Source organism: Anomaloglossus baeobatrachus (genome assembly GCF_048569485.1).
Source record: "Anomaloglossus baeobatrachus isolate aAnoBae1 chromosome 5 unlocalized genomic scaffold, aAnoBae1.hap1 SUPER_5_unloc_25, whole genome shotgun sequence".
Taxonomy (NCBI): Eukaryota; Metazoa; Chordata; class Amphibia; order Anura; family Aromobatidae; genus Anomaloglossus; species Anomaloglossus baeobatrachus.
This window is the reverse complement of record NW_027441801.1, coordinates 101,237-127,158: the sequence shown is the minus strand read 5'-3', so window position 1 is coordinate 127,158 and position 25,922 is coordinate 101,237. Positions and strand designations below refer to the sequence as shown.

Sequence of the window (25,922 nt, the reverse complement as noted above, 5' to 3'; positions counted from 1 at the left end):
GGGTACAGACTCAAGTGAGTTGAAGGAGGTGTCCCCTCTCCACTCTCCCTATGTTAGGGCCTTCCTTTCTACCATTTCCATTGTTACCCTTGTGTTACGCTGCATGCTGAGTTTCTGTACGCTCTGGCGTGGCATAATATTTTGGTCAGTCTTATTGGTTGAGCAGATCAAAGTCCTGACCAGGGGATAAAATTTTGCATTTTTTTTTTGATAAGGATAGAAATCTTTCAGGTCAGAATTACTCTACTAATATATTTACAACATTTAATGTATTTGAAGGATTCTCCTCCTCTGAACAGAAGGCCATTGTAATGCTAAACTAAATGGATGAGGATTGTAATTTGGAAGAATTGGTGGGGACCATGATGTAAAACCAAAGGCCTCAAACCCTCATTATTATCCAGTAACATCTCACGCACCATCATTACACATGTTCCAGAATATGATAGAAAAGGACCAGTTGGCTCTGCACCGTTATGTCTCCTCCAATAAAAATAAAAAAGTATATAATTTAACAAAAAATCAATATAATGTAGATTGTGAACTAAAAATAACAACTATTTGGTTATACGTAAGTCAGACAAGGCGGGATGTATAGTGCTATTGGAGCCTCTAATGAGAATCTGACATTTTGGAAAATAATACTACTTACCGTAGATTGCAATCAATGCAGCTGATGTCTGTGCTAAATCGTTATACAATATGTTGGATGGTGGTTGGTTCTCTGTAAGATTCCTTCCTCCAAAACTTTTGTTATGAGGAGAGCATGTTTTGTTTTAAATGTATAAAAAGGTCCCATAGTTGTAATCCCTTAGTGTATGGGGTTGTTGGGATATTCTGAGCTTTTTTATATAGTCATCATTGCTTTGGATGACTATTCCATCCCCCTTGTCGGCTGATGGAGTTACTATATCTGAATCATTGCATAATGATTTTAGGGCAGCCTTTTCTTTTTTATTTGTTATTTTGGATAGTTGGCAGTGTCATATTTTTGATTTTAATGAAAGCTTCAAGCACCAAGCTGAGGAAAGTGTCAAAAAAATGACCTTGGCTTTCAATGGGTTAAAAGCTCGATTTTGGAAAAATAATATGTAGCCATGTGTCATATAGAAATGATAAAATCCATAAAGACTCAACAAGACTCTTATGAAGCTGACCCCTTCCTTTGGAAACAGGTAACTAAAGAGAATTATCTAGCAGATGTGAGGCCAATCTCAGCTTGAATGCAGAAAAGGGCAGATAAATTCAAATCCTTTGTTTCTCCTTATAGAAAATTTGAATTGAGGTTTTATGAACTGCATCAATATAATAGATAGGAAAGTCTTATTTTCAAATTTGTGATAAAGTGGAGAATGCAAAGCATCTCTCCGTATCATTAGGTGAAGGCCCGAGGTCCCGCCAAATGGATATGCTCTCACGCTGCCAGTGCCGGCTCCCTGTTCCCTGCACACGTAGCTGGAGTACACATCGGGTAATTAACCTGATGTGTACTCTGGCTAGGAGTGCAGGGAACAGGGAGCCGGCACTGTCAGCGTGAGAGCGGCGGACGCTAGTAACTAAGGTAAATATTGGGTAACCAAAAGAAGTGCTTTCCTTGGTTTCCTGATATTTACCTTAGTTACGCTTCCACGCGTCTCTGCTGGCTGGTGGCTGGTCACTGGTTGCTGGTGAGATCTGCCTGTTTTACAGCTCACCAGCGACCATGTAACGTCGCAGCAGTGATCCTGATAAGGTCAGATTGCTAGTCGTGATCGCTGCTGCGTCGCTTTGTGTGACACCACCTTAAGGCCCCCTCTCTTTCTAGCCAGCGATGACAAGCTTGTTTTAGTCTGTGGGCATACAGTTTGAAAGACCTTTCCCCATCACTGGCTAAAGTACGGAACTGAGCCCTGTATGTATCTGGGGTCACAGCATAATGTTCCAATATGGTTTCTTTAATGGTCCCATAATTGCAGTTCCACCGAGGGTCTATAATTCTATAAGCTTCAGCAGCTCCACCCTCTAAGAGCCCAACCAGGTGTCTGACTCGCTCCCTTTCCGGGACTTCCATTAATCGACATTGATGTTCATGAGTCGGGCTGCTCGGATTTGGGTGCTCGGTGGCTCGAGGATCTCTGTACCCGGGGGTCGTGCGGCCACTCAAATGAAGGGGGATATTTACAGGGGATAGTTATAGAGTTCTTGACGCCACCCATGGTATGCGGTAACTGGAGGTGGATACCACCGCTGCCGTTGGGGAGTACCCGGGTTGATGACAGGGGCAGCCAGGTGTTGGGACCCTTCATGGATAGGGCGGATACCCCGGGACTCGGTGAGAGGGGAAGGCCGTGGGATGCAGGGGTCACTTGCGTACTCACTCAGTCCATTAAGCTGACACCGACAACTGGGTAAACCAAAGTTCTGGACACCGCTGCCACTGAGGGGAGCTAGTTTGGGTTACGTCCCCGATGGTGTTGCTTGGTGGTCCGTGACCTGCCTCCTGGCACTAAGTTTACTTCTCTGGTGGTCACGGTAGTGTGAAACTTGCCAGGTCCCGCTTCCCACTATGGCTAAGTGTGGGAGCTTGCTCTCAGGGTTCACGCATGGGATTTTCTGAACCATTTTTAGTGGAAAGTCCTATCCCCCTCGTTGCGCCAGTACCCCGATACTGGAGCGGTTGGGAACGGATTTTGAAGGTTCCGTTCTCCCCGGGTGAATTGTCAGGTTGCTTGGAGCTACTCCCTGACCTAGGGTCCACGTACCCCGTCGTGCCTTGTCCCCAACCCGGTGATGGTGCAAGGCCGCCAGCTGTCCTCCTCGACAGTTCTGTGCCCCTTGCCACAATCCCATGCAACCGGGGACCTGATAGTCCAGGGGCGTCACACTTGAAGTCCTGGAAGACGCCCTCAATGTCACCTGCAGCTTCATTAAATAGCTTAAAGTCCTTGTGCGGCACTCTTGGGACTTCCCTCATGGTGGATGCTGTGATTACAGTCTGTCTGGAGCTTTTAGCTGCTTCCACAGCGAGCCTCCCCTCCAGCAATGCTCTCTCCTTAGCTCCGCTAATAGCCTCCCTCTTATCTTCTATGGTGGCCTCATCTCCAAGCAGTGCCATCTCCTCCTCATACCACACAACCCACTGACTTTTTTGGGTATTTACCTCCAGCTCCCGTCTTTCCTCCCCTTGCTGTGGAAATCCTTCCTCAGTGCCATCTTGCAGGTAAGCATCTTCCAAAGCCTCAGTTAGTTGCTCCTCGGAGAGTCCTTTGTAGCCGACTCCTAATTCATGGGCCTTTGTTTGTAGGCTCCCCACAGTTCAGTTCTTGTACTCTGAGGTTCTGGTTCCAAATGTGGATGGGCCATTGTCCTCCATTACTTCTGCTCTGATCCCTCTGCTGCCAACCAGTTTGTGATGCGGTATGTGACAGAGCAGTAAGGGACGCCAGGCCAAGGAACAATCCAAAGGGCTTTATTGGAACCACAAACATAAAGCACCACTCATGAATATAAATCCTTACACTCTGCAAGGAGTCCACAACAAAACAACAGATCCGGTGGCGCCTCCCAGTATTCCGACGCCAGGGAAAATATGGCTATGGTCCTTATATGAGTTCCTTGAATCCAACAGGGTGAACAACAAAACACAATCCCACGTGTGCACTGATCTCCAACTGTAACAGTCCATACACAGGCTCTAAGCTCTAGCCTCAGCTATAGATCCTAGTCTTTCTCCAGCCGAGATCCAATTAACTGACTAACATGAGACTCATTGTTCTCTTCTCCTTCGATCAGCCCCTTAGGTGGGCAGAAGGGCCCACCTCCACCTGGACATTTGATACATGAAAGGATTCTAGATGTCATGGCTCTATTCTGTCTACCAAGTTGTGGATTGGATGAGTCCCATGCTGAGAAGAACAATCTCCCACCAGAAGTAATACATACTGTAGCACCTGGTCCCGCCAGATCCCGAGGGGGGCGCTCTCCCTCACATCTGCCCAGCCCCAGCATGGCCCCCACGTGCACTCCCGGTCCCAGTCTCCGGCAACGACGTCCTTCCTCTTACCGGTCCCATGGCTCTGCTGGTTCTGCAGGCTCTGCTCCTGGTTCGGCTCCTGCTGTGCGTCTTGCTCACTCCCGGGTCGGGCGTCCTGCTCCAGGGGCTGCTGCAGCCTCTTCCTGTCTCCCGGCCACACACAGATCTGCAGTGAGTGATTCTAGGCTGTGCGCGAGGCCACGCCCCCTTTCTTAAAGTGGTAGCGCTCCATTATCTGGGAGTGACCTCAGAGGTCACCTGTTACCATATGGGTATTTAAGTTCGCCTCCCCTGGCAGTAGGCGCCTGAGCAACGCTCCTATTAGTGCATTGCTAATGTCCCTTGAGTACTATCGTTTGAATACGTGCATCATCTACCTGTTTCTAATCCTCTGTCTCGCTGTAGTGCCATCTGTACCATTCCTGCTGTGGACGTCCCTGGCCATACCTACAGTGGACTTCACCGCACCATACCTGCCGTGGACGTCACCGGTGCCGTACCTACTGTGGACACCACCTGCTGTGAACATCTCCGGTGCCATAACCATGTTCTGCCTGCTGCGAACATCACACCTGTGCTACGCCTGGCCTTTCAGAGACTCCTACTACCGGTTCCTGGCTGCCGTGCATCTAGGCCCTTTGAGGAGGCACCGCACAGTCCCTGTATAGGGGTTCGCTGCTGGTCGTCTCCTCGGGGGAGTCCGGTGCACAGTCCAGTGGGTCCACCTCCGGACGCTCACCGCTCCTCGGTGGGCGTAACACAGACAGGACAGTCAAGGAGGGACAGACTATTACATCATGAGCAGAGGCGGGGGAGGGACACGCTGTTACACATGCCATCACCCCAGACTCAAATAGGGCACAGTCCCGAGACCTTCCATGCACCATGCGGGGATCATTTAGGATGTATGCCTATAAGATGTCCCAGGCATGTCGGAAATGGCTGAAAGCGGAAGACGCTTTCACTGTGGAAGACGTTATACAGGTATTTCTTATAGAACAATTTTTTTACAAATGTCCCTGAGAAATACGGGAATGGGTCAGAGAGCGCACGCCATGCACCTTGGATAGAGCTGCAGCCCTGGCTGATGAGGCCCTTACTATCCGACCGCAATGGAGGGGGCTTCTGGACAATAAGCCACAGCCTGCTCCTGCTCCCCTGCCCTCTCCAGTTATATCTGCCCCTCCACGCAGCCACAGGCCGATGACAACCACCTCTCACAATCCTGGGCCCCAACAGCTCCGACCACACCCTGGGGGGAATTACAGAGAGGAGATGTTATGGGTGCGGGGATCCTGGGCACCTGCAATACAGTTGTACCGCAAGGACTCGGAGGGACCCCCATGCACCTCCATCTCGTCCGGTACATTTTGTGCACTCCATCCTACCTGAGGAAGATTTATGACCACCTCCATCAGAATGTACCGCTGACCCCTACACCATAGATGCCCCTGTTGGAGTGTATGGACTCCGGCCTTTGTCACCAGGTTCTCCTACTGCCTTCTCCAGAATACACATTGGAAGGTGTATGACACAGCGCAGATGATATCGATGTGGGCAGCCTGGGCATTTGCAAAACAGTTGCCCTGCTGGTTGATTGAGGGCCAATGACCTTGCATCAAATTGACCTGTTCATTCTCTACAGCCAAACACAATGGGGGAAGAGTTCTCACCCCTTCAAGTTGACTTGCCTAATAACTCAGACACTCGTGGTCGACCACTAGGGATTTATGGGGTGCGAGCCACAGCCCTGAGTTCCTCTTACCATCAAAGTAAGCACTTACAGGAGGTCGTGCTGAATGGACAGAGAGTTATTGGATTTTGTGACTCTGGGGCATTTCTCACAATAGCTGATCACTGAGTGGTTCGGCCAGAGGCGATACATCATGGACCAGGAATTGTTATTGAATTGGCTGGAGGACAAAGGAGGACTATCCCAAAGACGACTTTAGATCTAGACTTTGGCTTTGGGGTCAAGCAATGTGTGGTTGGGGTGATGAGCAGCCGGCCTGCAGATATTCTCCTGAGGAATGATGTGGGAGATCAACAATGCTGATTTGTGGGTGCCGGAAACACAGATTAAGTGAAGGAGGACACAAAGGTAAGCTTGCCCTTGCAACCCTACCGCTGTACTAGGGACTATCTACAGCTTCTCCATCCAATACAAGCGTGAAAGCCAACACCAAAATGCTGATGAACTGTCCCGGCAAGAAGAACCATAGACTATCCACAGCTGAGCGACATGGACTTAAGTAAGATAGCCAGAGGTCTGTGTAGACCTCATGGCATACTCACTTATTCAGAAGGAGGGAGAGGTTGTGATGGTGGGCTATCGTGTACTGTGTATCAAGCTGTGTAGGTTTGCATTTTACGCTTGGTTCACTGTCCATTATTTGTATTGCTTGTGTGTACATTGTATTGTCTGTAGGTAATCACCCCCTGTAGTGTTCCTGTCCCTAAGTCTGGGGGAGGGGGCCTGGAATCCACCTACTGTAAACTCTCTGCTTATCTTCAGGGGGGTGGGGGATGAGTCAGTCTGTTTGAGAACTTGAAGATAGAAGGACAAAGATTGAACCTCAGGGCTGAAGGTGCGGCTCCTCAGAGAGACCTGGACATTTATCCATTACTGGATTATATTTACTGGACTATATTCGTGTTTTCTTTGCTAATTTTACCCTCTGTTTTGTGGATTATGTTATAGACCATTTGATTTGCTTGAAATAAATGCTCTTTGGATTATACAGCCATTACTCGCTCTGTTGATTGTGTGATATGGTAGAAAAACCCCGTCACAGTGCCTAATGCTATCTGGGTCTGCATCGTGCTATATGCGGGCTGTATACTACATGAGGGTCCCTAATGCTATATGAGTCTGCATTGTGCTATATGGGGGCTGCTTAATGTTATATGGGGGTTGCATAGTGCTATATCGGTGTTGCATAGTGCCATATGGGAGTTGCATAGTTCCATATGGGGGTTGCATAGTGCCATATGGGGGTTGCATAGTGCCATATGGGGGCTACATAATGCCATATGGGGGCTGCATAGTGCCATATGGGGGCTGCATAGTGCCATATGGGGGCTGCATAGTGCAATATGGGGGCTGCATAATACTATATGAGGGCTACATAATATTATATGGAGGACAATTGGGGCTTCATAACACCATATGGAGGACTTTGGGGGCGCATACTACAATACCCCCAGAGTTGTATGTCCCCTCCACCACGGTGCTGTATACCCCCTCAGAGCTGTATGAACCCCAGCCCCAGTGCTGTAGACACCCAGAGTTGTATGTCACCCCCCACCTTGGAGCTGTATACCCCCAGAGCTGCATGTCACCCCCAACCTCAGAGCTGTTTGTCCCCCCACCTCAGAGCCAATGCCCCCCTGTAGAGCTGTATGCCCTACTCTTGAGCTGTGTGCCCCTGCATTGCTGTATACCTCTTTACTCAGTAATATGTATGCCCCGCAGGAATGTGTATGTCCCCAGCCTCTCTTGTGATGTATATACAGCAGTGTCAGTGTGCTTTATGTGCGGCCATGTCTGTTAGTGACTGCCACCAATCAGCGTGGCACAGACACATGCCCAGGAGGAGCTGGATGGAGACAAGTGGGGGATGTGAATGAGGCTGTTGCCGGCTTCCCAATATTAGAAATACAGTGGAACCTTGGTCAACGAAAACAATCCGTTCTGGGAGTGTGCTTGTTAGCCAAGTTACTCATTCAGCAAAGCAAGATTTAGGAAATATAGATAGGAAATCATTGCAATGCAAACAATTCGTTCCACAACTTGTTAAATGTCCCATCCTGGTCCCCTATTGTGTCATTCCACCCACGTACAAACACGCACAAACACACACAAGCACGCACGCACACACATATTATGCTCATCTTACCTTCCGTTCCATCGCTGGCCTGCTGGATCTTGTAGTTCGCTGGTACATGATGTGTATCGGGTAACCAAGGCGACCGATGCCGGACCTTCCGCTCCCAGCGCGCTGACGTCAAAGGCAGGAGCCGCTTGCCTCTGATTGGCCAGCCCGCTGCCTTTGAGTAGCGGCTGGCAGTGGAAGTTCCTCCCTTGTCGCTGATGGTTACCGGATACACATCCTGTATCGGCGAACTATAAAAACAATGAGGCCGGCGATGGAACGGAAGGTAAGGTGAGCATAATATGTGTACCTTCCGTTCCATCGCCGGCCTCCTGGGTCTTGTAGTTCGCAGCAACAGCATGTGTATCGGCAAGCATCGCGACAACAGAGGACCTTCTGCTGTCAGCCGCTACTCAAAGGCAGCGCTCTGACCAATCAGAGGCAAGCGGCTTCTGCCTTTGATGTCAGCGCGCTGGGAGCGGAAGGTCCGGCATCGGTCGCGATGGTTACCCGTTACATGCATGTTCCAGGAGGCTGGCGAGGGAACGGAAGGTAAGGTGAGCATAATATGTGTGTGTGTGTGTGTGTGTGTGTGTGTGTGTGTGTGTGTGTGCGCGCGTGCGTGTTTGTGTGTGCTTGTGTGTGTTTGTGTGGACTGCAAGAGCGGGTCAGAGCGCGGTGCATGTACGGGACCGGAAGTGTGTGCGGTGAGTATTTTGCTCGTACAGCAAAGCTTTCTCGTAAGCCGAGTTACAAATTTACAGCAAGCTTTGCTCGTATGTCAGTGTATATGACTGTGTCTATATTTATGTCTATTTATATGTGTTTTTGTGAATTTCTCTTTAAATATACATGTGTACGTATGCCTGTATGTGTATGTATCTGTGCATGTCTCTGTGTGGATGGGGCCTACTGAGACACTTACACCCAGGGCCCACAAAAACCTGGAGCCGGCCCTGCCCAGAGCCCATTTGAGCCAGGCTGGAGTGACATGAATTTGATGTGTGGAATCACTAGATATGCACTTATGGCAAGATATAAGTGGCCCAAAGCCATTTAACCCCTCCAAAACACCAGTTACTTATTCAAATCTGTGAAAACTGGGGTTTTGCCCACTTTGATGCCAGTTCTGATGCCCAGAACCTGTTTGGCCCAGGCTGGAGTGATCTGAATTTGATGTGTGGCATCACTAGGTATGTAAATGGGGTTTGAGATCAGTGACCCAAAGCCATTTAACCCCTCAAAAACACCAGTTACTTATTCAAATCTGTGAAAATTGGCTGTGTGCCCACTTTGATGCCAGTTCTGATGCCCAGAACCCCTTTGGGCCAGGCTGGAGTCACTTGAGTTTGAATAGGGGCGTCACTAGATATGCAATTATGGTGTTAGATCAGTGTCCCAAAGCCATTTTACCCTTTCACTAACATACTTTAATGCCCATTTTTTTTGCCAGTTTTATTCGCAGCTGATGTTGAGTGTATTTATATTAGGGCACCTCAGTGCATTGTATTGTATTATTGTGATGTGTTATTTGTGTTGTTAAATGTGTAAAAAAACTGAAAATACTAAATTGCCGAATAAGAAACCAACTTCAGCTTCGTCGCTTACTGTGGCCGGGGTAAATAGTTCTGGAACAATCTAGAAACAGCTGTGGCTACTGCCCCCTCAGACTTCACTGCTCATCCCTGGATTTCCAGGATATCTGCTCCATGTCCGTCCACGGCTTCCAGGATGTGTCCTGTCTACATACAGCCTCCATTACCTCACTGTGAGGATGTGTGCACACGTTGCGTTTTTTACCGCGGAAACGCTGCGTTTTGAACCGCAGCGTTTCAGTGGCAAATTGCATGCGTTCAGCTTTCCCAGCAAAGTGTATGGGAAAGCTGAAAAATCAGTGCACACGCTGCGTTTCTTTCCGCAGCGTTTTGGATGCCAAAAATCGGTGCGGAAAGAAAAGCAGCATGTCACTTCTTTTGTGCGTTGTGGCTGCGTTCTCTCCCCCATTGAAATCAATGATGTGGGGTCAGAACGCAGCTACACCGCATGGACCTGCTTTTTTGTTGCGGTCCGCGGGCTTTGTCGGCACGCCAGAACGCAGGCATTTACCTGGAAGTGAGGTCAAGAGGTTTCCTGTTGACCTCACTTCCTGGCAAAGCCCCCGGTGTCGCCAAAGTGCCCGCCCCGACCCCCGACCCCCTCCCGAAAATCCAACATGGCCGCGCGCACAGTAGCGCACCGGCCGCCCTGCTCCTATGTTATCTGTCGCATGTGCCTTGAGACATGCGACAGAAAAATGCACCCAGGCCCTGCCCGTTCACCCCAATTCCCCCCGGTGTCATACATACCTGTCCGGTCGCAGCGCTGATCCCCCGCGTCCCCCTCCTCCTTCACAGCAGACGCCGGCCGGTCACATGAGCAGATCAGCTGACAACCAGCACTGTGTTCAGTGAGAGCTGTGCTGGCTGCTCGGCAGTCTGCAGCTGTGACCCGGGGAGAGTGGGTGCAGATTTTTGCACCCACTCTCCTCAAATGGAGGGTCTGCCCTCCTAGAAAATGGGGGATACGTTCCCTGAACGTGCCCCCATATTCTAGAAGGTCCAGAGCCGACGTGGGACATCCAAATGGATTTCTGCGGACCCATTTTTTTTATTAAATTGGAGAACAAGGGAATGATTTGGGGAGTGTTTTTTCTAATAAAACATTTTTTGTTGTCTTTTTTTGCTTTTGCTTACTGTCAATTAGTTATGTCGGGTGTCTGATAGACGCCGTGACATCACTAATTGCTGGGCTTGATGCCAGGTGACATTACACATCTGGTATCAACCCCATTTATTACCCTGTTAGCCAACGCACCAGGGCGCGGGATGAGTTGGGGCGAAGCGCCAGGATTGGCGCATCTAATGGATGCGCCACTTCTGGGGCGGCTGTGGCCTGCTATTTTTAGGCTGGGAAGAGTCCAATAACCATGGCTCTTCCCACCCTGAGAATACCAGACCTCAGCTGTCAGCTTCACCTTGGCTGGTGATCTAATTTGGGGGGACCCCATGTTATTTTTTTTTTATTATTTTTATTTATAAATAAAAAAAAAAAACCTGGGGAGCCCTCCAAATTGATCACCAGACAAGATGAAGCTGCCAGCTGTGGTTTGCAGGCAACAGCTGTCTGCTTTACCCTGACTGGCTATCAAAAATAGGGGGGACCCCACGCCATTTTTTTTTTTTGGTTTTTGTGATAAAACTAGGCTAGGCACCCTTTAGTGCCACATGAAAGGTACTAAAGGTGCCAGCTTAGAATATGCAGGGGGGGGTGGGACGTTGTATATATATTTGACCTCCATTGACGCTTTTTAGGCTGGATGCCCACAGTCGGGGTTTGCAGCGTTTTGGGCGCAGATTGTTTTCCCTGCGTCCATGACGCTGCGTTGTGCAGTAGAAGCACAGTGGAAGGATTTTTAGAAATCTCATGCCCACTGTGCTTCTTTTCTCCGCAGCATAAACTGACCGGTGGCGTGGCTTCCCGAGCCTCAGCATGTCAATTTATGCTGCGTAGATGAGTGTTCTCTGCAGGTAGCATAGAGCTCCACAGCAGCCTGAACCCAAATCGTGGGCATGGCCAGCTGCGTTCTCCCGTGGACAACACTCACATCTCTGCAGGAGGCTGACACTGTGTACTGGACGCCGTGTCGCTGGATCATGGCCACATAGCCTTAGGCCTGTTTCACACGTCAGTGATTCTGGGACGTTTGTGCTTTTTTTTAAACCAGAATCACTGACATACGCAGGCCCATTATAATGAATGGGTCTGCTCACACATCAGTGATTTTTCACTGCACGTGTCTCCGTGCGGCGTACCCGCGTGTGCGTGATAGCTGCACGGAGACATGTCCATTTTTTTCTGGCATCACTGATGTCCCACGGACCACGCAGTGGTGTGGTCCGTGAAACACGTGCCAGAAAAAAAGTGCTTTTAAAATAAAAATCATTTTTACTCACCCGGCGTCCAGTGATGTCCTCTGCAGCCCGTGCAGCCTGCTGCTTCTGAGCTGGCTCATTATTGTCGCGCATATTCATGATGTGCGACACAGCCGACCCGGAAGCAGCTGCTGCGGGGGTCAGCGCCAGCCGGATGCTGCACCGCGTGAGCGATCAGCACCATGGAGAGCGGGAGCGGGCACAGGTGAGTTAATCTCTAAGTGCAATCACGGGCCACGGAGAACGGAGCCCGGATTGCACTTAGACAACCCATGTGTGCCGTGATTCACGGCACACGGAGGGACATGTGCATGTTTTACACGCCAGTGAAAAACGTCACTGTTTTTCACTGACGTGTGAAACGGGCCTAAAAGTGAGAATATTGTTGCTACAGCAACATTTTGGGGGAAGTAGCTGTGGATTCAAAATGCTTAATATACTCCTGAATAAAATCCTTGAGGGGTGCAGATTCCAAAATGGGGTCACTTGTGGGGGTTTTCTGACGTATAGGTACCCAAGGGGCTCTGCTAATGTGACATGGTGCTCCTTCCATTCCAAGCCCTCCCATTTATCCAAACAGAATGTGGAGAAGGAAATGACATCACAGGTTTTTTTTTCCAAAGGTCTGTGTTCAACCAACTTTATTAACACTGACAAGTCTTAAAAAACGCACCTAAAAAAACGCATGAAAAACGCATGAAAAAAGCATGAAAAACGCATGAAAAACGCATGAAAAACGCATGCGTTTTCGATGCCTTTTTCTCAAAAAAGCATTGTTTACAATTCTCCCCTCTGCCAGAGGGTGCGTTTTTTTCCGCGCTGAAAAAAAAAGCAACGTGTGCACATACCCTTACCCCCTGACATAACCTCCCCTCACCCAGCACCATGAGGGTATGTGCGCACGTTGCTTTTTACCTGCTTTTTTGCTGCTTTTTCTTCTGCGCTGTTTAATGCCAAAATGGATGTGTTCTTCTATTCAAGCAAAGTCTATGGGAATTTGGGTTTCTTGTGCACACTATGTTGTTCAAAATGCTGCCTTTTTGTGGCAGAACTTTGGTCAAAAACTCAGCTTTTCAAAGAAGCAACATGTCAATTGTTTTTGCCATTTGGGTTTTGCACTGCAAAGCTGAGTTTTTGACCAAAGTTCTGCCACAAAAAGGCAGCATTTTGAACAACATAGTGTGCACAAGAAACCCAAATTCCCATAGACTTTGCTTGAATAGAAGAACACATCCATTTTGGCATTAAACAGCGCAGAAGAAAAAGCAGCAAAAAAGCAGGTAAAAAGCAACGTGCGCACATACCCTGACACCCAGCACAGCAGAGCCCTGCATGCATACACTGAGGAGCTGATCATGTGACCCCTGACTCCTCCCCTCCATGTGACATCATCACAGGCCCTGTAAGCACAGAGCAGCCATATATCTAGTGTGCGGCTCTGCAGGTGGAGGTAGGTGCAGGGTATTATATATCTAGTGTGCGGCTCTGCAGGTGGAGGTAGGTGCAGGGTATTATATATCTAGTGTGCGGCTCTGCAGGTGGAGGTAGGTGCAGGGTATTATATATCTAGTGTGCGGCTCTGCAGGTGGAGGTAGGTGCAGGGTATTATATATCTAGTGTGCGGCTCTGCAGGTGGAGGTAGGTGCAGGGTATTATATATCTAGTGTGCGGCTCTGCAGGTGGAGGTAGGTGCAGGGTATTATATATCTAGTGTGCGGCTCTGCAGGTGGAGGTAGGTGCAGGGTATTATATATCTAGTGTGCGGCTCTGCAGGTGGAGGTAGGTGCAGGGTATTATATATCTAGTGTGCGGCTCTGCAGGTGGAGGTAGGTGCAGGGTATTATATATCTAGTGTGCGGCTCTGCAGGTGGAGGTAGGTGCAGGGTATTATATATCTAGTGTGCGGCTCTGCAGGTGGAGGTAGGTGCAGGGTATTATATATCTAGTGTGCGGCTCTGCAGGTGGAGGTAGGTGCAGGTTATTATATATCTAGTGTGCGGCTCTGCAGGAGGAGGTAGGTGCAGGGTATTATATATCTAGTGTGCGGCTCTACAGGTGGAGGTAGGTGCAGGGTATTATATATCTAGTGTGCGGCTCTGCAGGTGGAGGTAGGTGCAGGGTATTATATATCTAGTGTGCGGCTCTGCAGGAGGAGGTAGGTGCAGGGTATTATATATCTAGTGTGCGGCTCTGCAGGTGGAGGTAGGTGCAGGGTATTATATATCTAGTGTGCGGCTGTGCAGGTGGAGGTAGGTGCAGGTTATTATATATCTAGTGTGCGGCTCTGCAGGAGGAGGTAGGTGCAGGGTATTATATATCTAGTGTGCGGCTCTGCAGGAGGAGGTAGGTGCAGGGTATTATATATCTAGTGTGCGGCTCTGCAGGTGGAGGTAGGTGCAGGGTATTATATATCTAGTGTGCGGCTCTGCAGGTGGAGGTAGGTGCAGGGTATTATATATCTAGTGTGCGGCTCTGCAGGTGGAGGTAGGTGCAGGGTATTATATATCTAGTGTGCGGCTCTGCAGGTGGAGGTAGGTGCAGGGTATTATATATCTAGTGTGCGGCTCTGCAGGTGGAGGTAGGTGCAGGGTATTATATATCTAGTGTGCGGCTCTGCAGGTGGAGGTAGGTGCAGGGTATTATATATCTAGTGTGCGGCTCTGCAGGTGGAGGTAGGTGCAGGGTATTATATATCTAGTGTGCGGCTCTGCAGGTGGAGGTAGGTGCAGGGTATTATATATCTAGTGTGCGGCTCTGCAGGTGGAGGTAGGTGCAGGGTATTATATATCTAGTGTGCGGCTCTGCAGGTGGAGGTAGGTGCAGGGTATTATATATCTAGTGTGCGGCTCTGCAGGTGGAGGTAGGTGCAGGGTATTATATATCTAGTGTGCGGCTCTGCAGGTGGAGGTAGGTGCAGGGTATTATATATCTAGTGTGCGGCTCTGCAGGTGGAGGTAGGTGCAGGGTATTATATATCTAGTGTGCGGCTCTGCAGGTGGAGGTAGGTGCAGGGTATTATATATCTAGTGTGCGGCTCTGCAGGTGGAGGTAGGTGCAGGGTATTATATATCTAGTGTGCGGCTCTGCAGGTGGAGGTAGGTGCAGGGTATTATATATCTAGTGTGCGGCTCTGCAGGTGGAGGTAGGTGCAGGGTATTATATATCTAGTGTGCGGCTCTGCAGGTGGAGGTAGGTGCAGGGTATTATATATCTAGTGTGCGGCTCTGCAGGTGGAGGTAGGTGCAGGGTATTATATATCTAGTGTGCGGCTCTGCAGGTGGAGGTAGGTGCAGGGTATTATATATCTAGTGTGCGGCTCTGCAGGTGGAGGTAGGTGCAGGGTATTATATATCTAGTGTGCGGCTCTGCAGGAGGAGGTAGGTGCAGGGTATTATATATCTAGTGTGCGGCTCTGCAGGTGGAGGTAGGTGCAGGGTATTATATATCTAGTGTGCGGCTCTGCAGGTGGAGGTAGGTGCAGGGTATTATATATCTAGTGTGCGGCTCTGCAGGTGGAGGTAGGTGCAGGGTATTATATATCTAGTGTGCGGCTCTGCAGGTGGAGGTAGGTGCAGGGTATTATATATCTAGTGTGCGGCTCTGCAGGTGGAGGTAGGTGCAGGGTATTATATATCTAGTGTGCGGCTCTGCAGGTGGAGGTAGGTGCAGGGTATTATATATCTAGTGTGCGGCTCTGCAGGTGGAGGTAGGTGCAGGGTATTATATATCTAGTGTGCGGCTCTGCAGGAGGAGGTAGGTGCAGGGTATTATATATCTAGTGTGCGGCTCTGCAGGTGGAGGTAGGTGCAGGGTATTATATATCTAGTGTGCGGCTCTGCAGGTGGAGGTAGGTGCAGGGTATTATATATCTAGTGTGCGGCTCTGCAGGTGGAGGTAGGTGCAGGGTATTATATATCTAGTGTGCGGCTCTGCAGGTGGAGGTAGGTGCAGGGTATTATATATCTAGTGTGCGGCTCTGCAGGTGGAGGTAGGTGCAGGGTATTATATATCTAGTGTGCGGCTCTGCAGGTGGAGGTAGGTGCAGGGTATTATATATCTAGTGTGCGGCTCTGCAGGTGGAGGTAGGTGCAGGGTATTATATATCTAGTGTGCGGCTCTGCAGGTGGAGGTAGGTGCAGGGTATTATATATCTAGTGTGCGGCTCTGCAGGTGGAGGTAGGTGCAGGGTATTATATATCTAGTGTGCGGCTCTGCAGGAGGAGGTAGGTGCAGGGTATTATATATCTAGTGTGCGGCTCTGCAGGTGGAGGTAGGTGCAGGGTATTATATATCTAGTGTGCGGCTCTGCAGGTGGAGGTAGGTGCAGGGTATTATATATCTAGTGTGCGGCTCTGCAGGTGGAGGTAGGTGCAGGGTATTATATATCTAGTGTGCGGCTCTGCAGGTGGAGGTAGGTGCAGGGTATTATATATCTAGTGTGCGGCTCTGCAGGTGGAGGTAGGTGCAGGGTATTATATATCTAGTGTGCGGCTCTGCAGGTGGAGGTAGGTGCAGGGTATTATATATCTAGTGTGCGGCTCTGCAGGTGGAGGTAGGTGCAGGGTATTATATATCTAGTGTGCGGCTCTGCAGGTGGAGGTAGGTGCAGGGTATTATATATCTAGTGTGCGGCTCTGCAGGTGGAGGTAGGTGCAGGGTATTATATATCTGTGTGCGGCTCTGCAGGTGGAGGTAGGTGCAGGGTATTATATATCTAGTGTGCGGCTCTGCAGGTGGAGGTAGGTGCAGGGTATTATATATCTAGTGTGCGGCTCTGCAGGTGGAGGTAGGTGCAGGGTATTATATATCTAGTGTGCGGCTCTGCAGGTGGAGGTAGGTGCAGGGTATTATATATCTAGTGTGCGGCTCTGCAGGTGGAGGTAGGTGCAGGGTATTATATATCTAGTGTGCGGCTCTGCAGGTGGAGGTAGGTGCAGGGTATTATATATCTAGTGTGCGGCTCTGCAGGTGGAGGTAGGTGCAGGGTATTATATATCTAGTGTGCGGCTCTGCAGGTGGAGGTAGGTGCAGGGTATTATATATCTAGTGTGCGGCTCTGCAGGAGGAGGTAGGTGCAGGGTATTATATATCTAGTGTGCGGCTCTGCAGGTGGAGGTAGGTGCAGGGTATTATATATCTAGTGTGCGGCTCTGCAGGTGGAGGTAGGTGCAGGGTATTATATATCTAGTGTGCGGCTCTGCAGGTGGAGGTAGGTGCAGGGTATTATATATCTAGTGTGCGGCTCTGCAGGTGGAGGTAGGTGCAGGGTATTATATATCTAGTGTGCGGCTCTGCAGGTGGAGGTAGGTGCAGGGTATTATATATCTAGTGTGCGGCTCTGCAGGTGGAGGTAGGTGCAGGGTATTATATATCTAGTGTGCGGCTCTGCAGGTGGAGGTAGGTGCAGGTTATTATATATCTAGTGTGCGGCTCTGCAGGTGGAGGTAGGTGCAGGGTATTATATATCTAGTGTGCGGCTCTGCAGGTGGAGGTAGGTGCAGGGTATTATATATCTAGTGTGCGGCTCTGCAGGTGGAGGTAGGTGCAGGGTATTATATATCTAGTGTGCGGCTCTGCAGGTGGAGGTAGGTGCAGGGTATTATATATCTAGTGTGCGGCTCTGCAGGTGGAGGTAGGTGCAGGGTATTATATATCTAGTGTGCGGCTCTGCAGGAGGAGGTAGGTGCAGGGTATTATATATCTAGTGTGCGGCTCTGCAGGTGGAGGTAGGTGCAGGGTATTATATATCTAGTGTGCGGCTCTGCAGGTGGAGGTAGGTGCAGGGTATTATATATCTAGTGTGCGGCTCTGCAGGTGGAGGTAGGTGCAGGGTATTATATATCTAGTGTGCGGCTCTGCAGGTGGAGGTAGGTGCAGGGTATTATATATCTAGTGTGCGGCTCTGCAGGTGGAGGTAGGTGCAGGGTATTATATATCTAGTGTGCGGCTCTGCAGGTGGAGGTAGGTGCAGGGTATTATATATCTAGTGTGCGGCTCTGCAGGAGGAGGTAGGTGCAGGGTATTATATATCTAGTGTGCGGCTCTGCAGGTGGCGGTAGGTGCAGGGTATTATATATCTAGTGTGCGGCTCTGCAGGTGGAGGTAGGTGCAGGGTATTATATATCTAGTGTGCGGCTCTGCAGGTGGAGGTAGGGGCAGGGTATTATATATCTAGTGTGCGGCTCTGCAGGAGGAGGTAGGTGCAGGGTATTATATATCTAGTGTGCGGCTCTGCAGGTGGAGGTAGGTGCAGGGTATTATATATCTAGTGTGCGGCTCTGCAGGTGGAGGTAGGTGCAGGGTATTATATATCTAGTGTGCGGCTCTGCAGGTGGAGGTAGGTGCAGGGTATTATATATCTAGTGTGCGGCTCTGCAGGTGGAGGTAGGTGCAGGGTATTATATATCTAGTGTGCGGCTCTGCAGGTGGAGGTAGGTGCAGGGTATTATATATCTAGTGTGCGGCTCTGCAGGTGGAGGTAGGTGCAGGGTATTATATATCTAGTGTGCGGCTCTGCAGGTGGAGGTAGGTGCAGGGTATTATATATCTAGTGTGCGGCTCTGCAGGAGGAGGTAGGTGCAGGGTATTATATATCTAGTGTGCGGCTCTGCAGGTGGAGGTAGGTGCAGGGTATTATATATCTAGTGTGCGGCTCTGCAGGTGGAGGTAGGTGCAGGGTATTATATATCTAGTGTGCGGCTCTGCAGGTGGAGGTAGGTGCAGGGTATTATATATCTAGTGTGCGGCTCTGCAGGTGGAGGTAGGTGCAGGGTATTATATATCTAGTGTGCGGCTCTGCAGGAGGAGGTAGGTGCAGGGTATTATATATCTAGTGTGCGGCTCTGCAGGTGGAGGTAGGTGCAGGGTATTATATATCTAGTGTGCGGCTCTGCAGGTGGAGGTAGGTGCAGGGTATTATATATCTAGTGTGCGGCTCTGCAGGTGGAGGTAGGTGCAGGGTATTATATATCTAGTGTGCGGCTCTGCAGGTGGAGGTAGGTGCAGGGTATTATATATCTAGTGTGCGGCTCTGCAGGTGGAGGTAGGTGCAGGGTATTATATATCTAGTGTGCGGCTCTGCAGGTGGAGGTAGGTGCAGGGTATTATATATCTAGTGTGCGGCTCTGCAGGTGGAGGTAGGTGCAGGGTATTATATATCTAGTGTGCGGCTCTGCAGGTGGAGGTAGGTGCAGGGTATTATATATCTAGTGTGCGGCTCTGCAGGTGGAGGTAGGTGCAGGGTATTATATATCTAGTGTGCGGCTCTGCAGGAGGAGGTAGGTGCAGGGTATTATATATCTAGTGTGCGGCTCTGCAGGTGGCGGTAGGTGCAGGGTATTATATATCTAGTGTGCGGCTCTGCAGGTGGAGGTAGGTGCAGGGTATTATATATCTAGTGTGCGGCTCTGCAGGAGGAGGTAGGTGCAGGGTATTATATATCTAGTGTGCGGCTCTGCAGGTGGCGGTAGGTGCAGGGTATTATATATCTAGTGTGCGGCTCTGCAGGTGGAGGTAGGTGCAGGGTATTATATATCTAGTGTGCGGCTCTGCAGGTGGAGGCAGGTGCAGGGTCTCTAGTATTTCGCTTTCCTTCATTTTCATGTTTCTGTCGTCGTCTTTTGTTTGTTTTTATGACGAGGCTGAAGTCGGTTTCTTATTTTTTTCTGGGTTTTTTTGGGGTCTTTTTTACTGTTTTTATTTTTGTAGATTAAAACCTATCTCGTCCAGTGCTGTGCGGAGCCGGATGTGAATACACTGAAAAGCAGCAACAACAATGATAAAACTGGTACAAAAATCGGCATCAAACGCAGGGTGTTATGGAAAGGGTTAATAACTCTGCACTGTATTGTACTTTATTAGTTATTTTTTGGTGTTTGTTGTTTAACCTGTAAAAAAACCCATCCAGATAAGAAACCAACTTCAGCCTCGAGTTTTTATTGCTGATGTCGAGCGATACTGGTGGGAAAATAAGGGAAATGTCTGTTATTACCACATATCCCCTTCCCCCGCAGTGACTGACAGCCGCTCAGCATTAGAACCTGCTGTCAGTCAGTGCTGAGAGCGTATACAACCACTGGTCACTGTATACTGAGCAATGACTAAAACCTTATCGGGGCCATCCCTATGACTGAAAGCCGAACACTGTCATATTATATGTTTATGACCACGTGTAAATATTTCTTAGCTATTTTGTAACACTTATTATTTTGTAAATATGGCTGTTTTTTACCTGATAATAACAGAGATTTGGATTAACAGTGCTATTTTCCTATATTTCACATATTCGGGGGGGGGGGGGGGGGGGGAATTAGTTCGGTATTTTTATTTTACTTCCCCTGTAACTGGGGCTGATATAATGACTCAGCAGTGACCATATCCTCTGAGTATGGGGGAGGAAGCACCATCAGATCTTTCTATTCTGTTTCCTGGAAACCGTGAAAATAAGCCCCAGTAGGATTTTTGGAGCTTTTTTGACTATACTTAATATATAAAATAAGATAAGATAAACTTTATTGATCCCACAGTGGGGAAATTTGCACATTACTGCAGCTCAATACAGGAGAGGGTGGGATAGAATAAAGAAAGAAAGATTTAAAACACTATACACGTGATATATAACAGTGTACAGTACAGACCAAAAGTTTGGACACACCTTCTCATTCAGAGAGTTTTCTTTATTTTCATGACTCTAAAAATTGTAGATTCACATTGAAGGCATCAAAACTATGAATTAACACATGTGGAATGAAATACTTAAAAAAGTGTGAAACAACTGAAAATATGTCTTATATTCTAGGTTCTTCAAAGTAGCCACCTTTTGCTTTGATTACTACTTTGCACACTCTTGGCATTCTCTTGATGAGCTTCAAGAGGAAGTCACTGGAAATGGTTTTCCAACAGTCTTGAAGGAGTTCCCAGAGATGCTTAGCACTTGTTGGCCCTTTTGCTTTCACTCTGCGGTCCAGCTCACCCCAAACCATCTCGATTGGGTTCAGGTCTGGTGACTGTGGAGACTAGGTCATCTGGCGTAGCACCCCATCACTCTCCTTCTTAGTCAAATAGCCCTTACACAGCCTGGAGGTGTGTTTGGGGTCATTGTCCTGTTGAAAAATAACTGATGGTCCAACTAAGTGCAAACCGGATGGAATAGCATGCCGCTGCAAAATGCTGGGGTAGTCATGCTGGTTCTGTATGCCTTCAATTTTAAATAAATCCCCAACAGTGTCACCAGCAAAGCACCCCCACACCATCACACCTCCTCCTCCATGCTTCATGTTGGGAACCAGCCATGTAGAGTCCATCCGTTCACCTTTTCTACAAAGACACGGTGGTTGGATCCAAAGATCTCAAATTTGGACTCATCAGACCAAAGCACAGATTTCCACCGGTCTAATGTCCATTCCTTGTGTCCTTTAGCCCAAACAAGTCTCTTCTGCTTGTTGCCTGTCCTTAGCAGTGGTTTCCTAGCAGCTATATTACCATGAAGGCCTGCTACACAAAGTCTCCTCTTAACAGTTGTTCTAGAGATGAGAAGGTGTGTCCAAACTTTTGGTCTGTACTGTACATATACCTAATACAGCAAATAAATATATGTATATGAAGGTGCATATTAGTGATGGCAGTGTAGGTGAATTATCTAATTGAATGATAACATCATGATGTGTTTATACAGTCTAACTGCAGTTGGAATGAAGGACCTACGGAAGCCCTCCGTCCTGCAGCGAGGATGTTTAAAGCTGGGTTCACACTAAGCGACAGCGACAACGACGTCGCTGTTACGTCACCATTTTCTGTGACGTAACAGCGACCTTGTAAGTCGCTGTTATGATCGCTGCTTAGCTGTCAAACACAGCAGCCAAAGCAGTGATCATAACGACACACGTCGCTGTGCTGCAACATGTGCAGAGAGCAGGGAGCCGTGCACACTGAGCGCTGGCTCCCTGCTCTCCTAGCTACAGTACACATCGGGTTAATTACACGATGTGTACTGCAGCTACATGTTCAGAGAGCAGGAGCCAGCGCTGGCAGCGTGAGAGCGGCGGAGGCTGGTAACGAAGGTAAATATCGGGTAACCACCTTGGTTACCCGATGTTTACCTTGGTTACAGCTTTCCGCAGGCTGTCAGACGCCGGTTCCTGCTCCCTGCACATTCAGGATTGTTGCTCTATTGCTGTCACACACAGCGATGTGTGCTTATCAGCGGGAGAGCAACAATAAAAAAACGAACCAGGGCTGTGTGTAACGAGCAGCGATCTCACAGCAGGGGCCAGATCGCTGCTCAGTGTCACACACAGCGAGATCGCTAATGAGGTTACTGGTGCGTCACAAAAAACGTGACTCAGCAGCGATCTCGCTGTGTGTAAAGCACCCCTTAGTCTCTGACTGAAGGAGCTGCTCAGGCCCCCCACGGTTTCATGCAGAGGGTGGAGGGGGTTTTTCATGATGGCTGTCAGGTTTGCTAACATTCTCCTCTCACCCACCACAACCACAGGCTCCAGAGGACATCCCAGCACAGAGCTCGACCTCCGTATCAATTTGTCAATCCTGTTCCTGTCCCTTTCAGTACATCCAGCCCCCCCAGCAGACCACTCCATAAAAAAGGGCAGATGCTACCACCGTGTCGTAGAATGTCTATAACAGAGTTCTGCAGACACCGAGGGACCTCAGCCTCCTCAGTAGGTGGAGTCGACTCTGGCCCTTCTTATACAGGACGTCTGTGTTCGTAGTCCAGTCCATCTTATTGTTGAGGTGAACACTCAGGTACTTGCAAGAGTCTACTGTCTCAACAACTTTTCCCTTGATGTTCACCGGTGCTGTAGGGGGTGACTTCCTCCTAAGGTCTATGACCATCTCCTTCGTCTTGCTGGCATTTACTTGAAGAGCGTTGGTCTCACACCAGCCAACAAAGTCACAGATGACACCCCTGTATTCCTAGTCATTCCCGTCTGATACGCATCCAATGATGGCCGTCTCATCCGAGAGAACTTATGAAAGTGGCAGTGGTCCGAGTTATACCTGAAGTCTGACATGTACAAACTGAACAGAAAGAGTGAGAGGACCGTGCCCTGTGGTGCCCCTGTGCTGCAAACTACCACATAAGACACACAGTCGTGAAGCTTCATGCTGTGGTCTGTTGGTGAGGTAGTCGATCGTCCATGCTGTCAGCTGTTTGTCCACTCTGGCTCCCTCCAGCTTCCCTCTCAGCAGAGCAGGCCGGATAGTGTTGAAAGTACTGGAAAAGTCAAAGAACATGACCCTCACAGTGTTTCCTGCTTGCTCTAGGTGAGAGAGACATCGGTGCTGCAGGTAGATGACAGCGTCCTCCACCCCGATGCCGGGCTGGTAGGCGAACTGCAGGGGATCCAGCGCTGGGCTCACCACAGGACCCTGCTCCAAAAATAAGCCATACTTGCGATTCCATAGAAAAGTGTCCAAGCAGCTAAAAAAGTTAAAGAATACGGCAGTACTCGTATGAAAGAAAGCAGACACCCCCAAAAGAAACCAAATCCCCCCAAAAAAAACAAAAATCGCACTTACCAGATCCCAAACAATTACAGTTGGCAAGTACTGATGGTGGATGGGCTCTCACACAGAGATCTGTGTCGCTGTCAGTTCCCTGACAGCTGTTCCAGCTGCATTGCGCCGCAGAGCTGTGGATACAGTGACAGAGAAGGCAGAGGCAGTAATAAACAGTCTCTGCCTTATGTAGAGATTTCCTCTCCGTTGCTACATGTTTGTTTATGCACTGCTATGTAATGACATTGTAGAACATCACTGCAGAGTAGGAGTCAGATGGTACACACGTGTAAAGTCTATGAACAGTCCGAAACCAGTTTAAAATATCTAAACTTTTTTATTTACATAATTCTTCAAGTTTAGGAGGGAAATATACTGTAACGTGGGCACATTTTGTAATTGGGTTAACTTTCACTATTTTGCTCCATTCATACAAGAAATGGGTGGTAAATTTTGTGCGTCAGCGAGTGCACAGACCTGTACGCCATGTGTGGGCCCCTCTTCTTCCGTTAGAAACAAGAATACATCGAATCCTAATTCCAATGCCCTGTTAACCAAAAAACTGGAAAATTATTTGTTTTTGTACTTTCTTATTTTGCTACTTTTATTCCGGGAGCAATTACGCTTTTATTTTTCCGCTCACATTTCCGTATGAAGAATTGTTTTTTTTTTCATAAAGATAATGTGCTACTTTTAGGGTGGTGTCACACGTAGCAACGCAGCAGCGATCATGACCAGCGATCTGACCTTATCAGGATCGCTGCTGCGTCGTTACATGGTCGCTAGTGAGCTGTCAAACAGGCAGATCTCACCAGTGACCAGCCCCAGCCAGCAGCGACACATGGAAGCGGAACTAGTATATATCGGGTAACCAAGGAAAGCACTTCTCTTGGTTACCCGATATTTACCTTAGTTACTAACGTCCGCCGCTCTCACGCTGCCAGTGCCGACTCCCAGTTCCCTGCACTCCTAGCCAGAGTACACATCGGGTTAGATACCCGATGTGTACTCCAGCTATGTGTGCAGGGAGCCGGCACTGGCAGCGTGATTGCGGCGGACGCTAGTAACTAAGGTAAATTTCGGGTAACCAAGGAAAGGGCTTCTTGGTTACCCGATGTATACTGTACTATGAAGAAAAAAAAAGACATGGATCGCACATCCCAAAAATACAATGATCTAAAGCCGCTAGGCAAAAAATTAAATAGAACATGAGGTTCTTTTGTTACCATTCTGATCAGATTGTATTAAGCCCACTGCCACGTCACGGCAAACCTCTTGAGTGGGTCCCTAACCTGACCTTTTTGTGCGGCACCGTGCACTGACCACCGCCGCAGCGACAAAGCGCCAGCAGGGCGGGCGACCTGGTGCCTCACAGCACCCATGCTGCAAGGCAAAGCCCCCAAGGCTCCAGGCCGCGCCACCCCACCGACACCACACCACCACAACATCAGCCACCACACAGCACCAGCACACAGTGAGAGGAGCTGTGCACTCACCTCCCACTGGCTCCCAAATGTGAACTGGGAGCAAAAAGAAGGCTGACCCCTCTTGCAGTCTCCTGCTGATTAAAATCACCTGTGCCAAATGGGGAGAGTGCAGATCCAAGCAAAAAAAGAGGGGGATAGACTGATATAAATACCATACTATGAAGAAAAAAAAAGACATGGATCGCACATCCCAAAAATACATGGTAATGGTAACAAAAGAACCTCATGTTCTATTTAATTTTTTGCCTAGCGGCTTTAGATCATTGTATTTTTGGGATGTGCGATCCATGTCTTTTTCTTCATAGTATGGTATTTATATCAGTCTATCCCCCTCTTTTTTTTGCTTGGATCTGCACTCTCCCCATTTGGCACAGGTGATTTTAATCAGCAGGAGACTGCAAGAGGGGTCAGCCTTCTTTTTGCTCCCAGTTCACATATGGGAGCCAGTGGGAGGTGAGTGCACAGCTCCTCTCACTGTGTGCTGCTGCTGTGTGGTGGCTGCTGTTGTGGTGTCGGTGGGGCGGCGCGGCCTGGAGCCTTGGGGGCTTTGCCTTGCAGCATGGGTGCTGTGAGGCACCAGGTCGCCCGCCCTGCTGGCGCTTTGTCGCTGCGGCGGTGGTCAGTGCACGGTGCCACACAAAAAGGTCAGGTTAGGGACCCACTCAAGAGGTTTGCCGTGACGTGGCAGTGGGCTTAATACAATCTGATCAGAATGGTAACAAAAGAACCTCATGTTCTATTTAATTTTTTGCCTAGCGGCTTTAGATCATTGTATTTTTGGGATGTGCGATCCATGTCTTTTTCTTCATAGTACGATGTATACTGTGCTTACAGCTTACCGCAGGCTGCCAGAAGCCGGCTCCCTGCTCGCTTCAGTTCGTCGCTCTCTCGCTGTCACACACAGCGATGTGTGCTTCACAGCGGGAGAACAACGTCCAAAAAATGAAGCAGGACATTCAGCAACGACCGGCGACCTCACAGCAGGGGCCAGGTCGTTGCTGGATGTCACACACAGCGACAGCGACGGGACGTCGCTGCAACGTCACAGAAAATGGTGACT

At 49.0% G+C, this 25,922-nt stretch overlaps 1 protein-coding gene across 1 annotated transcript in view; it reads right to left on the bottom strand.

Annotated features, from left to right (window-relative positions):
• Positions 1-25,922, bottom strand: part of LOC142259082 (uncharacterized) — a 118,110-nt gene that overhangs the window by 23,559 nt on the left and 68,629 nt on the right. The gene's annotated exons all lie outside the window — the stretch shown is intronic.